Raw genomic sequence first — 16803 nt, forward strand, 5'->3', positions numbered from 1 at the left:
CCTTGTTTGTGTACCCTCACATCTCACCGCTCTCAGCAATTCTTGGTCCACCTGAACTATTCCACAGAATGGGTTTGCTCTTACCTCAGGCCCCCCCCCCCCCCCCCCCGCGTAAGTGCCTGGGAGAGGTCTCACATTTTACCGGCACTCCCCCAGACCACATCACCCTTTCAGTCTAAACAGGCATTTTAGATGTTTACCTGCAACACAAGGATGTGAAGACTGACAAATGTATCCAGCTCCCTCGCTTTATATTCCTCTCCGTCTCCCTCTACATCACCCTGCGTCTGCATTAAACTGTCCCGTGTATCTGAATTACAGGAGCTAATGGCCGTTCCAACTGTATCGATCCTGACTGGAAGTTGGGAATCCAGATATGCCACGAGATAGCCCGCTCTTTAAGACATGTGTCCCCACTGATCTATTTGTGACTCCTGGCTGGGCGGGACCCCAACATGGTGCTGAGTAATGACGTCTTAATAAACTGTGACATGCGGTAGGCCGCAAAATGAGCTGTCATTGACACGGAGCTTCCAGAAGCTTTCAGCGCCCAGTGGTGAGAACAGTAGACGGACATGAAATGCCTTGGGGTCAGTGTGGAGAGGCAGTATCTACTGTGGAGACTGTGTGTGTGTATGTGTGATGGGTAAGACTTCTACATAAACCTATACTTTTTACTGTGGTGTTGTACGGTCAACATTCTAACTGTCTGATGGAAATATTGTATCTGTGGGGAAAGCACAGAGTGGGTGCCCTGAGATTACCCTGTACGTGTGTGTGTGTGTGTGTGTGGCCGCAGGACGCAGGATATGACATGACAGCCCAACGCCACACGCCCGAGCAGGGTAGGGATAGAAACTGCACCTCTCACATCCTGACCGGGAGACCCCGCCTTCCTGGTGACGCGCTGTCGCTGCACGAACGGTGCGGCACGCCGCCATGACGACAAGTGACGTCCGTGGTTCGAGGTTTTAGGTGATGCGCCTACCGCTTCCTTCCCATGACAGGGGTTACACTTCCTGTAGGGTTCCTGTTTCCGTTCAGGTTACTGGACCTCAATCAGGTCATGCCTCCCAAATGGTCAGAGTCAGCAGATAACTGGCAGAATTACTGTAATGTATGCGTTTCTGTGTGTGTGTGTGTGTGTGTGTGTGTGTGTGTGTGGGATCGTGGTCTTAATGTTCTTTTGGGCACAAGAAGTGCCAACAAAGATAGTAAAACCTGACAATTCACTCCCCAAAAGGTCTTTCAGTCAACCCCCCCAAGGAAAATGCAATTTCTGGTGTTTAGGTTTAGAATTGGGTTGAGTTCTGGAATAATTTTAGGCTTAGGAATTAGGTTCAGGCACAAAGTTGGATGTTAGGGTTAGGATACTGACATTGAGATTAGGTGTAGTTTTCCCGGGATAGGGAATATAGGGAACAACTTCTCTGGTCTCCACAAGGAAAATAAACTGTGTGTCTGTGTGGGTGTTTACAACACACAGGAAACCTGAGGGTGGGAACAAGTAACTGGGACACATCAACCTTGCTCACTTCCTACAACGTGACAGTAAAGTGGAAACCAAGGCCGTGGAGCTCCGTTAATTTCCGTTCAGTCTGACATGACGGTACCCACAGGATTGAAGTTCCTGTTGAACAACGTGACACCATCAAAAATATAGCAAGGAAAGACATCGTACAGCATATTGGCGTCAGAATGATGGATCACTACCATGCTAAATAAAACAATTGGGCAAGTGCAGTGTTGGAGGATTCCGACCATGCGGCCAAGTGTTTTAACACTTAAGACCTACAAAATAACCATGATGGATTGCATGGCCAACACAGTACCCGATACCTCAGCGGTAGATCAAAACCCCATTAATATTTACACGTCTACGAGGACAATATCTGCTCAGCTAATTATAAGTGTAAACTATACGTGTTTCCTCTTTCCTAGACAAAGGAAATAAATCACAGGAAATTGTGCCTGAAACAACGTCCACTGCTACCTGAAGGGGGGGGGGGTTATTTAACTCCAGACATATAGCAGTGGGGCCGACTAGACAAACGGGGCAGCTGGACAACCATTCCAGTCTGAAATGAAGGACATAGCCGATTCCGACAGAGAAAGAAAAACCGAGACTGTCAGAACAGACAGAAGCACTGAAGGTCATTTTTACTGCTGGAGCGGCCAGAGAGTGTGGTCCACCCAGCCTCGGACAGGAAGGACACAGCAGATTGCAATCCTGAAAGAAAGCCACATCTGTGCAAGTCAAGTGGCGACACCTGTTTCAGTGCCACAATGCTGTTCTACCTCCCTTAATCTCCCCCTTCGGGCAGGGCGGTGGTTTCATTTTGTTTCATTAAAAAGCCACTCCAGTGCTCATTACTAATGCTCTTTCCGCACCAGAATGATCGCCCCAACTCCTGTGAAGGGAAATGGGAGTTTCCCTTTTATTTCATCGGTGCTCAAAGGGTCAAAGGTCAACCTCCGTTTTCACAATGAGGAAGCACCCAGGATCGTGTGCGTGACGAAGGTCGGGCCACATCTTTCAATGACTCCTCCGCCAGCTCCCACGCGCAAACACAGACGGGCTTTATACATCCAGTTGCAACAAGTATACAGGAATTTACGCGGAAAAAAGGAAAACAAAAACGTAAACAAATTTCGAAAACCGCGCGAGGGCCTCCGCCGTGGCTTTAACCACATCTGTTATGGGAGGCGGCGCCCCACTGTGACCGAGAAACACAGAATGACTATTTATTTATCAGCGGTATGTTTCCATTCATCTACTTGATGGAAGACTCCCATTGAGGTGCACCGACAGATGTGTCCACTGCCCCCCCGCGCCCCCCCCCCCAGCGGCTGATGGGATTCAGGAGTTTCAGGGAAATGATTTACAGGAAAGGAGGATGTTTCCTTGGAAATAAAAAAGTACACTGACTCATATAAACGGCGTTTTGCGTATTAGGACCTGTTTGGAAGGGGGGGAGCTGACGATTGTGAGTAGGGGTTTTCCGACATGTTTTGCGACCCGGGGTTAAGAGGGGTCGGCTTTAACGTTGCGATTCGCTCACAGGCGGCAGCAAAGGCGAGCAGGTGAATCATCGTAAACTACCAAACCAATGCGGTGCAATGTGGCAGAAAAAAAAAAGATACGGCCTCATTCTAAAACGCCAACACACCACCGTTCTGTGGTATGCTGAGGTAGTTTAGTGGAACGGGGAGACAGTTAAAAGCCGAATTCGAGGCTTAAAACAACAAGACCCCCGTTTGTTTTTTCAGTCCCACGTTAGCCTCACCAAAAGCGCTAGCGATGCGGAAAGGTCCAAAAGGGGGGGGGGGGGGGGATGGGGGCTTCCGAATGGGGGGGAACTAATCCATGATCCGGAGGTTCCCTTTAAAACTCATGTATATGTAAATGGCCAAAATGGCATTGGTGAATGCAGGGGTACCCGGCTTAACTCAGGGATCGGCTGAGACAACAGAAGAGCACTCATTATTCCCCCATGTAACCTAATCAGGCAGCTTAGGCTTGCAGAAATCCCCCCTCCCTCCGTGGCCAGTCAAGGTGAATAGGACCTCTGAGAGATTCTCCAAAGAGCATTAACTTCTCCGCTTGGCTGCCGAAATTATAATGTAGCCTAATCAAATCGAGTGGGGGGTATTTGCGCGAGGGTTAATGATGCCAGTGAACGCATTACAGGGACCTTGTTCTGAGGTTAAACCACCCACCGGCACCAACCGTGTTAGCGACTAAGACCAGGAACACAGAACGTTTAAAGAAAAGAGCTGGATGATATATGAGTGTTTGCTGCTTCTGTTGGTTAGTGGTCATTTGTGAAGGAAAAACGGAATGTTTTAACAAACACGGTCTTCATCGGGGTATCGGAAGGACAGTTTCCGCAGCGGCTTGGCCTGTTCTTCTGTCCGGTCCCTGTGTCCCAGCTCAGAGTGAACTGTTCACCGGAATGGTGCATGTTTGGTTTACATTTACGTCCTGACAACTGACGCATCTAAATCTGTACTGACCGAAATGAGGTGACGCGCATTTGAGGTTGCAAGCAGGCTGTGTACCGTCCGTGGTAACACGATCCCAGGCCACTCGACCGAGAGCATAAACCAAACCGACTCTGGGAAAAACGGTTAAGAATAAGTCAAGCCTATCAATCGTCCGTCCTGCGCCTCACAAATTCCACTTGTCACGGTGACACTGTGGGTCTCTCTCAGGACTTGTCTCTGGGTAGACAAGCGGGGAAGACAGAATGACACAGCACTCCAGCCTACGATTCAATTAAATATTTACATGCTAGTGAAACGTATTAAACAAACCGCCAGTGCTCACATTACCACTCCGGTGGAGGATTCATATTTAATATGGCTCAGAGACTCTTCCAAGAATGTGTGTTAAAAAAAGAGGGAGGCCGAGAAAGACTAGGAGAGAAAGAGAGAGATATCCGGTGAGGAAGCTGTACTTATGTCTCTTGGTTAAGCAGTTTTATAGCTCTACCTCCAGTTCGATTATGTGAGGAGCAGATACTTGAGGTTAAGAGCAACTGTTTGATGTCAGGGTGCATGACTGTGTCCCTCATGAAGATGATCTAGACATGTCCTTGTAAGAAGAATAAAACTGTCACCAAATTCATTATATTATTACAATCATAAACAGAAAAGGCCAGTGTGACTCATAAAGCAACTTGTTAATCTTGTATCTTCAGGGTCATTTAGTCTCTACTCCACTACATGCTGTAAATTATTGCATTTAGAAATATCTGTATTTTTTAGTCCTTTACTACTCACATTAAGGAAACAAAAATGGAGGATGCGGAGCAAGGCAGGTGCTTCCAAACCGGCTGTGTATTAACTTCCCATCATGCTTAGGGTCATGTATAATATTGTGTGGCAGGCCCAGCTACTAGTCTACCATGTTAAAAGAGACCTCAGTGAATTTGAATGAGGGGTGACTGCTGGAGCATGTTTGGCACAGGTGTTAGTGATGTAAACTGCTTTCTGATATTTCACAATGCTGGTGTATCTCTCCAAGCAAGGCCCGGAAACTTGTAGAATCTATGACACATCCAAACTATCCCTGGTTGTGCATTGTGGCTCAAGGCCCTATATACACATGCTGGAGTTTCCTTTATTTTTTTGTATTACCTGAACTTCACTGTGAGAAATCTCTGAATAAAATGTGAGCTTGTTTAGCAGGGGATGCAGAGTGTCTCGTCGCAGAGTCACAGATGCATTGTGGCATTAGGGTGACTCAACCGCCACTCACCGCTGCTGCGGGAAGCAAGGCCCACGCATCCATTCCTGGAGAGAAAACACTGCTGTGTTTTATCAAGAGAAGAATAAGCTGTCTGGTGTAGATACGCGAGTCCTGAGTAACCTATCCAAGGGCTAGCACCTTCTATTTGTTAACCCTCTGCCTTCCCTCAGTTTCAAGGGGCTAATTGCGTGGATATTTCACAAAGACTTTCAATGCAACAACATATTCACTTTCTTTTATTTGTGGTTCCAAGTCGTGCCCGGAGCTGTTAGCACAATATTATCAGCGCAGGTTTCTGGGTGAGGTCTCACCTTTTACCGGCACCCGCTAACAACCCACGGGTCACTGAAGTCGGCTGTAAATCATGCCGGCTATTGAAGTGAGTCACGCCTGTTCTAGTCTGCATTAAGGGATCCAGGGCATGACACTAAGCTCCGTCAGAACAAAACAGTGACCACAGGGATGTGTGTGTTCTTCAGTCATCACTCAAATCTTAGAGGAACACAGGGTGAATATAAAGCATCTGTATAAATAAAGACTTGCGAACAGGCTGCCAGTGAGTGATGAGCCCCACCTGTCCTGACGCTTTAAAGCCCAGAACGGCATTCTGGGAAGGCCTCTTGGTGAGGTTTCAACTGTGGGCTCACAGTCATGCGTGCTCGTACACACAGGGGTTGGCATTGGGATCCGTGCACAGGTACGGCAGTCGCATACGGAGCCACACCCGCGCAGACAAAGCAAACGCCGGGAGGTGACGCGCGGGAAACACGCGGGTCACTAAGTGGGTTGTGTCCAATTAACCGGTTCCGACATATTTACGGCGCCGCAACAGCTACGGTCACCGCTAAGAAGAGCAATCGCGGGAAATGCTGCGCGCCGGTCACTTCAGGGGATCATTGAAGGACATCTCTCCCTGCGTGCTAATGACTGACAGCTCCTGCCACCGCCTGGCTCCCCAGAGCAATCACGCTCACAAATTGATGTTTCAAATTTGATGGCCCCTCGGACATCTTGTAAATCAAGTGTAATTGACGGACATACGTGATGAAATGCAAAGCAGTGTAAATGACTCCATCAAAGCCTGGTCCATTAAGCCATCCTAGGCGACCAATTGTGTTACAGACAAGTGCTCAGCAAAGGACACACTGACAGACGCTCTGAGAACAAGATGACTGTATGATGGCTGTATTGTAGGAATTCAAGTCTGATGGTGCTTTTTCTGTAATTGGCAGAATGTGATGACACACGTTATTGGATCCAGCTTAGTACAGGGATGAGAGAACAAGCCCAACACCTTTGTAATTCAATACTTGTTCTGACTTGAGAACTTCAGGGTACACACTTCTGGATCCCAAGGATCAAATTTACATTAGATATGCTTTCCACTATTCCCTAACCTCTTCAAACCACTTTATTCCTAACAGCCTCAAACTCCAACTGACCGAGAACTTGGAATAGCTCATACTACCAGAATCTCACTATAAAATATATTGGACAGATGAATTCAAAGGACTGTCTACAGAGTGATTAGGTTTCATTACCCCCAAATTAAACACCCCATTAAGCTTTATTGTCTATAATAAATGTCTTGAAAGAATGTCTTCATGTAGAAAAAAGCAGGGCCCAGAGATCACAAGGAGGGTGACATTGATGCTGACTGTGGGAAATGTGTCCACTAATCAGAGAGAGTTGTTGACAGACGAAAAGAGCCTTCTGAACTGAAAAAAGGCCTAATTAAAATAAATAGGATGGTATGCCACTTGCGTTCTGTTTCTGGACAACATTCAGTCCAATTGGGCCTCTTTAAGAATGTTTCTGTGGCTCAGTTATTTTAGCAACACAAAGACAGATTCAACAGCTCAACAGCTGGCAGGAACACCAGAAGGAAACCATACAAACAAATTCGATTTACGGGGCAAACTCTGAGCTGTGGTGGCCGCGGTTGGATTCAAAGTGTTTTTCTTCGAGTTCTACATGACCAACAGCGGCCTTTCATGACAAAGTCAAAGCTGACGGTAACTGATTCCTATCTAATAGGATCATTTTCTGTTCCAATGATTTGGACCACTTAGGAAACATACAATTCCGACCAGCCACATTGGTTTTGCGAGAAAGAACACTAAGCCGTATTTTGTTATCAGCACACGTCCAGAAATTAATAGGGCTTTCAGAAACTGTAATAGTGGAATGGGGTGTTGGATTGGGGGGGGGGCAGGGGCTTGTTAGAAAATCGGCACTGCAGCCAGATATACAGTCGTCCCCAGCTGAGCTTCTCTGGCAGAGAATCAATCACATTCCTCCCAGAGTCCGAGTTCCTTTTCTCCCTTTCTCTCTCTCACTGTCAGCGAGACGACGGAGGGGAACTGACAGTGAGATTTGAAAACAGCCCCTGGTCCTGCTGGTGAGAACTGGGCCCGTCGGCTTTAAGAGATGGACTCTTTCTTTATCTGCTCATCACACGCTGAGCACTGTGCTCAGGACAGCCCTGATTACACCAGCCAGTATAAAATAACAACGCCCTGAACAATACTGACGTCACAGGTCTTCGGATGTGGAAGTTTTAGCGGCATGATGCAAGTTGTCTGTTTTTGAGGTGTTAGTTGGATTGATATGGTAGTCAGTGGTACTGGGAGAAGACGCTGCCGTGTGAAATGATTCTAACAGACACATCTAGACACATGCAAGGGCATTCATTCATAATATACCTTTGAGGTGAACGTGGAATGCTACATTACAGGCTGTGTTCACATAAATTACCTGAAGATGTCTCAATCCGAACGAGCCGTTAGATGCCACAATGCCTGAAACTGGCTTTTGGACCAAACCGCGCATTTGTACAGAACGTAAAATAAGACGTTTGTTTATAATGGTGAAGAAAATCGTATATCAGTCACCTCCTTGATCCCCCCCCTCCCCCCCCCCGCCACCCCCCACCCACCCACCAACTAGGCAGGGTGATCATGCTATGAATTGTGGGATGTAAATGGCCCCCCTCTGATTTGTCCATCTGAAGTCTCTGAAGCATGCATTCTATTCATCGGCTCATCTCACATCCTATCACACTGACAGTGCTGCATCCAGGCCAGCTTTTTACTCACTAGCCACTGTCTGTCTGTAAAGCAAAATGGGGACATAATAAAAGTGAAAGAAAAAAGGTTTTGTGGAGTTTACCGCTCTATGGCCGGATAACATTATAGCCGTACCAGGGCCGGTGTTAGTTCTGCGATGACCCCAGGCCCCAGAACCCACCATAACATCCTGTTTTTACGGAGAGACGGTTGACAATAGTCGCATCTATCTCTCTCACTGTGTTTTTGTTCTGGGTGGATTCTTGTCGGATGATGGGTGAAACGATGCCCTCTTGCTTCCCTCAGATGATTGGGAAGGATTAGCCTGTTATCTCAGCAATGTTTTTGGTGGATTTCACCCCTAAGCTCTGTGCTTCTGTCACACTGTGATGAAAGACAGCCTGTTGGTATTGGCTCAGGGCGAATTCTGAATCGCTGGCACAGGTGCACTGTGGGAAAAATTATTCCACTCAACACACAGAATGGTCTCAGTGGTCTCAGTGGTATCAATGACTTTAACAAAGTTGATATCCTGAGCAGAAAATCTAATTTTGTGCAGAAAATCAATTAATCAGATGCAGGTCTTTCTATTTAATTTTATACTGTAACAATATCGGATTTGTATATGCTGCTAGTTTAAAATATAGAGTATCACAGCACATCGCTCTGTCATCTACATTATGTGGAAAACCAAACATAACTCAAGTTTCAACATGAATAACTTGCTTTGGAGCAGGGAACAGATCATATACAGCATTTAGCATGTTTATGGCTTTAAATGGTAATCCATTAGAAAGGGTCAAGGTACCCTAAGCAAACTGCTCTGTGTACATTTAAGTTGCAGGCCTTAGCATGATAGAGAGGTTTGTGGCACAAATCCGGTTCTGACTACCAGATCTTTATGACATGCTTATGTTGAAACAACATTTGTCAAGGGGAAAAAAAAGAAACTTAAACCCAATGAACGAGACACACCCCATTGTCTACAATCTCTTACCTTTTAAAATCAAGCACATTTTTCTTACAGGTATGAATGATTACATTGCACACGTAGAATTGGGGAAATGTATCTTACTCTTACTTATTAATAATTGGCACCAGGAAAAATGTTTAACATGCACTACTCATTTAAGTAGTAAGAGTTAATATGTTTGAGTGTTTCCAGGCAACCTGTTAGAACAGACTGAGGTAACTTATCCCTCCTAAAATGGCAATTGGCCTTGTGGCCCGCCGGATCCCCTAATTTTCCACATTACTACTTTGATCAAGTATGGCATCTGATTAGGCAGGTGGCCACAGAGGGAGCGGAAACAACAATGTCTGCTTACAGAACTGAAACGGTCAGTGGAGGTCTCAACAACAAGGTCTCCCCCTGTCTACCTGTCCTTCCAACAGGGGCCTGCGGTAGCACCAGTGCCCGCTCGCACTGCCTCGACCCGGGGGAGCACTTCTGAAGAGGAGAGGATTACCTTGATCCAGCCCCTGACACTCCAGACCCAAACAAAAGCTGGAGCTTCTGGGCTCAGAGCCTCTCGGGCCCCCCCCTTGTCCCACCAGGCTCCCTGTGCGTTAATCCCATTCCAGCTGGACACAATCCGTCTGGCCGGAGCCCACACCGAGGATTTAAGCTCCCATAAGAGGCTTGGAGGAGAAGTCAGACAGCTCGTCAAGGATGAGGACTTAATTAGCCATGCAAAGTCAACCTGGCTAATTGAAAAGATCTTGTCAAGCGGCGGCCTGGGAGAGGAGTGCGCTTTTGTTTACTTCATTTCCAAGGTGGTTTTTTTTTCTTTTTTCTTTGTGCAGACAAACTGTAAAGACGTGGATGAGGTACCCCCGGTGCTTCAGTTCTTAGCCGAGTCCAAAGGCCCGCTTGTAATGTTGATGAGAGCGAAGGCTTTGTCAACATATTGGATAACACACTGGATCTTGGACTCGGCAAATCTGGCATGGAAGGCTTTGTCCGGGTCCTACTACACTTGGGAAGAACCGCATTTGAAGAGTTCACACGAACACATCAGCCACTGACTGTGTGTGCATGTGTGTGTGTGTGTGTGTGTGTTTGAGTGAGACAGATCACTAGAGTGAATTCTCTTGTTTGTTTAACCAAGGCGGGTCGATGTCAAAACTCAGTCAGCACTCGTCAGGCAGACGAGACGCACACACCTCACTGAAGGAAAACAGAATCTCTCTCTCCTTCTCGCTCTCCATCAACATTCTGTCCAAGCATGCCATCCCCCCATCCTCCCTCTCACCATAATGTGTTTGGAAATGTCATATTCCCCCTCGCTCTCGACATTATCATGTGTTTGACTATGCAAACCCCCCCTCTCCCCTCACCATAATGTGTTTGAATATGCCACCTCTCCCCAAACAGAGTGTGTTTAAAAATGTCAGTCTGCCCCCTCGGTTTCAATCACCATAATGTGTGTTGGAGTAGGTTAGGCACCTTTTCTGCTTAATGTGTTTGACAATGCTGACCCCCCCCCCCCCAACCCAACTGGTCCACCTAATGTGTTCATACCTAATGTCTTTGAGCAAATATACTGTATAATAGTATACCCCCGGGTTATTCTGGTCCCCTGCACTGTGTTTTCGGCCCTGGAGGGCAGCCACAATTACTCTCCCCTGGCTCTGCATATACAAAAGAAAAGAAAGCTCATGGAAAATCTATATTTGGGTCAAGTTACCCTTACATTTAGTTGTGTTTGTTGTTTTACATAATCCAAAAATAATCCACAACCGTATTTCGTTTGATGTGTTATTGAGGAAGTTGGGTATAGCAGTGACACTTTGCTAACATCAGTTTAGCAGTCAGAGGTGACTGCCTTTAGACATTACACAGGGTAACTGGCAATTTGACCCAAAAATCTATTTTGTATGAACTATCCCTTTTCGAATGGGCAGATTTTGAGGTCGGTTCTCAGCCATAATACAGCAGAATATTGATTACTGCAGAACTTTTTCAAATGCTCTATTACAGGCATGGGCAACTGGTGGCCCGTGGGCCGCATGCGGCCCAAACACCCTCTTTGTGAAGATCTCAGATTAAAATATACATTGGAAAAAATATATATATATCATGTTTGACCTTAAATTTGTTGTAAAGTTTGTATTGGAACCAAAATCTATGCTGGAAACAAAACATGAAATAGACTTGAAATTGCATTTGTTAATAATTTGTTAATAATTACATACAATACATGTTCCAAGTTAATCTGCGGCCCCCTGATGACCAGTACATAAATTCAATGGCCCCCACCACCATCCAAGTTGCCCATCCCTGCTCTATTAAATTTCAGGTCTATAACTATGGTAAAGAGGTCAATGCAACAAAGGCCTTTGTTATGGAAGAAAGACGCAATCGTTGGCACACTGTGAGAAAAAACAGATCCACTAACGTGGACATTTGTCAAATACATCATTATCTATTTGTTGTGACAGGCTAAAGTTTTTACTCAGATTTGTATATATTCGGCTATTTCTGTTGCATGAAATTTAGAGATTGTCCTAATTAGGTTTTTCAGGTTTAAAAGTGACTACTGAAACCCAAGTCCTATTCTTATAAATTAGTACCACATCTGGCATAGAGAAAATTGTGAGGGAGGTCAAAGTCATATTTAGATTTAATTTAGATTAATCAGAAAAGCAATATGTATTGGTCTTGCCATTAATGCAAGCATCACTCTCGGATTTTCACTTAATATAACATGGAATACACTTAGAAACACAGCACAAATGGGGGCTAATTAAGATGGGGGCAATGAGGAGATTCTGGACTATTTTCCCCATGTCCCCATTTCCCCAACACATTTCCATTGCACATCTATAAATTCGGGCGAGACATTGACCTCTTTGTCACATCTACAGTATGTGTTAAGATATTGGGGCCGTAATGAAGAGCTCCATTCCCCTCCATTAAAATTTTTGAGCCAGTATTAATCTTGTTCCCATAAACTTTAGCTCAAATTTACAAAGCTCTGTTGGTCTTCCTTGGCCTGTTTTGAGCACCCAAGCCTGCCATGTTGTAATGTTGTTGGTCAGCTGTGTAAGCACACAACACGGCTGAGCTGTCTCACAAATGCCGACTTGTGTCACAACAGTTCTACGTTATATGTTGTGTTTTTGATTAAAAAAAGTGTTCTAGGCTATCAGCTGGTAGTATGACGTGGTTGGCTCAGGCCACACTGGATGTAGTCCAAGTGTTTCTTTACATGATTTGGCATCCATTCAAATCAAGCTCAAGGCTGCCTAGGAAATCTTGGTAAATCCCTTTAAATAATGTGACTGTTTTCTCATCATTAACAGGTGGTAATATTGATTGAAATGTCTGACACAACATTTACAGGTTGAGGTAACTTTTGAGTGTAATGGATTTGACTGTGACGATGACATGAATGTAACAGTATTTATAGTAATTCAAAACATCAGGACGGGAGCTATAATTCAGTCAGTATACAAATGAAAAGTCAACTTTAAATGTCACTACTGATTGAAATCAGGATTAGTTCAATTGCTTTCAAAGGGGAAGAGACTCCATCTGCATCCCACTCCTACCTGAGGGGCGTTGCCAAATGACTCCCTTTCCAAAATTTGAAAGATTTCAAGACCTGGGAAATTGTCCAAAAAAGTCCAAAGCAAACAAGGAATGATTGTTGCTGGTTATCTTCCACAAGCTGTGGTATGACAGGTCTTCCATTTTCTACAGTACTATCTATAGGGCGGTTCCAAAGGTCCTGTTCCCCTCTTCAACTCTGTTTCTGGGTATTTGTTGGACTCTCTTTCCCCTGGCCTCTTTATCCCCCCCCCCCCCCTCTCATCCGTAACCCTGTTTCTCCATTAGTCCCACCTTTAGACCTCCTTTCCACTGGCCTCTGTTTTTCTGGGTCTCTCAGCCTAGAATAAGACACACTCTTACAGATCCGCAGCTGCAGAGCGGTCATCCAGAGCTGCGATTCTAATGGTGTGGATCTGCTTGGATCTAGCCGGCCCAAACTCGACAGGCTGGAGCCACACGGGAGATACAGGTCGACAGGTCAGTGGAGCCCAGCGTCCAAGCAGACCCAACACTCACAAGCATGCCCTGAAAAAGACATTTCACACGTTTCCCGGGCCAGAGAAGGAAATGATTCAACCCCTCGTGTTGTTTCAATGGATGCGAGGTACTGCTGCAGCGATGCCTTGGTGGTCCTCCCTCAAACGCAGTCAGAGTTCCACCTTCCGCATCGCATCACAGTAACACACCACACGAGGTATTACCCCTACTGCTTTCTTTCACAATACCGCTCAGAATCCCTTGGCGCACAGGTTGTTATTGCCCAATAATCTCTGTCCGCTTAATATCAAATGCAATGCTTATAGAATCAGTTGAAATAACAGAGGCAGCGTTTCAAGCAATTAACCTTTTCGCCGTGTAAACGGCTTTGGGGGATACGAGGGCCCTACAGGGGCCCAGCTGGGGGATGAATTTCACCAGCGCCCCTCCCCACCCCCCAGACCGCCACTCGCCCACCGGGAAGCACAAGCGCCACGTTTCAGAGGGGCCCCCGGGCCCCGATGGCGTGGAGAGGGGGAGCGAAGCCGCGTGTGCGGGGAGCGTGGAGCCGAGAGCTGAGGGAACCAGTGTGGTCTCTTGGAGGAGCCACTGGCCGTTCAGTGGGGGACTGCTGAGAGGAGGTCAGGGGGGGGGTGAAGCGGGGTCCATCAATAAAGCCCAAATCAGGGCAATGCAGACAGTTCACATAAACACCCCACTGTCCTTTGATGTTGTCGGCCAAAGCCAGGCACGCCATACATCACACGGAGGCTAGAGGGCCCCCCTCCAACCCGCCCCCCAACACACTCAGAGGCTAATATTTCGCCCCCAAAATACCCTACCTATGAGGCAAATACCATTGGCTTGATAATGGAGTGCTGTGTATGAGTTGGGACTGCAGGAAGGAGACATGAAATTGCCTTACACGTGAGACTGTGGTATATAAAGACTACCTCCATCACCAGGAGAATGGGGCCTATTGTTACATTGTGCGTGCGTGCGTGTGTGTGTGTGCGTGCACGTGTGTGTGTGTGGGGGGGGGTTTGTCATACAAGTAAGTGATCCACAATGATAAATTGATGTCACTGATAGCCTGTTTCTGAAAAGCACTTCAGACGCCCCGAGTTATGGAGGTTTACAATGAGTTCAGTCTGGATCCTAGGAAAAATACTGACTCAACCGGGCGAACACGCACGATGCCATTGCCAACCATAGTCCCGACACTTTCTGTACATGCTTAAGGTCATACAAAAACTCCCTATTCATTCGCAGTTTCGCTTGGCTGTTGGAATTGAGACATGCCTTTGTCTCGTCGAAAGGCTGAAGTCACGAAACCTGACGAGAAAGAGGTACGGCAAAGAAATCTGCCACACTCTCTGGACAGATGTTGATACTCAGAGGCCATGTTGAAACAGTTCCTTTCCCACTGACCCGAACCACTTCAGGTGAATGGGGGTCATCGGGTCACGCACTGAGGGATTCTAAATGACAGCGGTCAAATGGCCAGAGGTCAGCGAGTTATGTTTGTCCTGCCTGGGGCCGATCACAATAGAGTAAGGGTAGGTAGATGGATGGTTGGATGAAAGAGTAGAGTGGAGGAATAACAGTGGCCCGGGCTCTTATCACTGTGAGGAGACAGGCAAGCTTTTTAAGTGAAATGATGGAGGGAACCAGCAGGGAAGACAGACAACAAGGGAAGAAAGACAGCAGGGAAGCTCAGCAGACTGGGGCGCTAACGGTGGGTCTCTGACTGCGTCAGTTAAACTCTCCATCACTCAACAGGGTGCCCACTCGACTATACACTGTTTTTAAAAGACCTTTAGAAGACCTCTCGACAGACCTCTCTTTACTTTATTCAACAGTCATTTCACACGTTGTCAGAGAACACACGGCAGGAGGTTGGGGTGATGTTGGTTTTACAACGCGTGCGCCCTAAAACCAGTGTCAAAGGGGTTGACGAGAGTGTGGTCCCCCCTTTTGTTGGGCCAAAGGAAATTGAATGTGCAAGGATGTCTGAGTTAGGGTTTTTTAACGGGCCCCCTCGTTCTGCAGTATAGACCCATAGAGGAAAGCAGTCAGACTAGGGCAATGTTAGTGTAATTAACAAAAGAATAGAGAGCAGATTTGTCAATGGCCACCGTCTGTCAATGGACTGTCCTGATGAGTTCTGTCACTGTGACACGGCTGGACATTGATCCGGACCATCCATTAACATTCAGTAAAAGACAAGGGGGAGGGGGGAGTGGGTCGATCCAAACCGAACCCCTCGACTGACATTGACCCAGAGCCCCGAGTTCTATGTCAGCCCCAGCCCAACATCGATGTAACGGACGGCCACCTCGCTACCCCTCGAGTAAGAACTGGGCGGGATTGATTTAGGGTGAGGGGTGGGCAGGGGCACAAGCAGAGTGATAGTCCCATGAGCATTTGACTCCCATCCACACAGCGACATCCATCTTTGTGTTGTCGGCCATTATGGATGAATTAAGACCGAAAGAGTTCCCACTCAATCGCATGACTTTATTGCCTGTCCGGGAGATCGAACTTGATTTAAAAATGGGTGTGTAAGAAATGAAAAAGTTAAACAAATATGGATTTAATGTCAAATAGCGGATTCAATGGTTATTGTAACGCTACAAGGCACTTGTGTGCCTCAAGACTTACTTCACGCTCTCCTTGAGGCTATCACGCTGTCTGCACATAGGCCACTCATGATGTGTTATATCAAGGCTAGGTACACTTCTCCCTCACGCCTCCCTCCGCCTGTCCTCCTGCTTTCCTCCTCTCTCTGCCCGTCCTCCTCTTTCCGCCTGTCCTCCTGCTTTCCGCCTCTCCCTCTAGTTTCCTCCCCTCTCTGCCTGGCCTTCACCCATGAGTTTCTCTCCCCATGCTCAAACAAAACTATTGTTTGTAGTTTCTAAATGCCTGTAGTTCTGCCTTTGGATTGTAGCCGTCTATTCATGGAAATTATTTTCACCTGTTTGATGTTTTATTTGGACCAAAGAAGAGCAGCTGCTGCTTTTGTTAGTAACTAATGGGGATACAATAAAAAAAAATTGCTAGGAAGATCTAAATGTTCTCACACTCTCCTTCATCACCCTCTTATAGTTTTCTCTTTCCCTTCTCCCTCTTTCTCGGTCTCATTCTTCCTTTCTTGGCTCATAGTGTTTATCTGTCCCAGTCTCCTTTTCTTTCCCAACACACAGCTCTCTCCTGACGTGTTGGATCTGGGCAATTCTTCACTGCTCACGGTCTCTCCCTTCCTTCCTGTCCCAGGAGAGTCGCTCAAACAGACAATCGGGCCTCAGGAAATTGCTCCTTGTTTTAATTCACTACCGGACAGCTACAGAAACATGTGATCCAGTGTTTGCTTTTATTTTTCAATAAGCAAGGTTCCCCCACAGCACATGGGAGGATGTGGCATATGCCCTGCAGTGTAGTCTGGG

This window comes from Esox lucius, chromosome 23, assembly GCF_011004845.1.
Source record: "Esox lucius isolate fEsoLuc1 chromosome 23, fEsoLuc1.pri, whole genome shotgun sequence".
Lineage (NCBI taxonomy): Eukaryota > Metazoa > Chordata > Actinopteri > Esociformes > Esocidae > Esox > Esox lucius.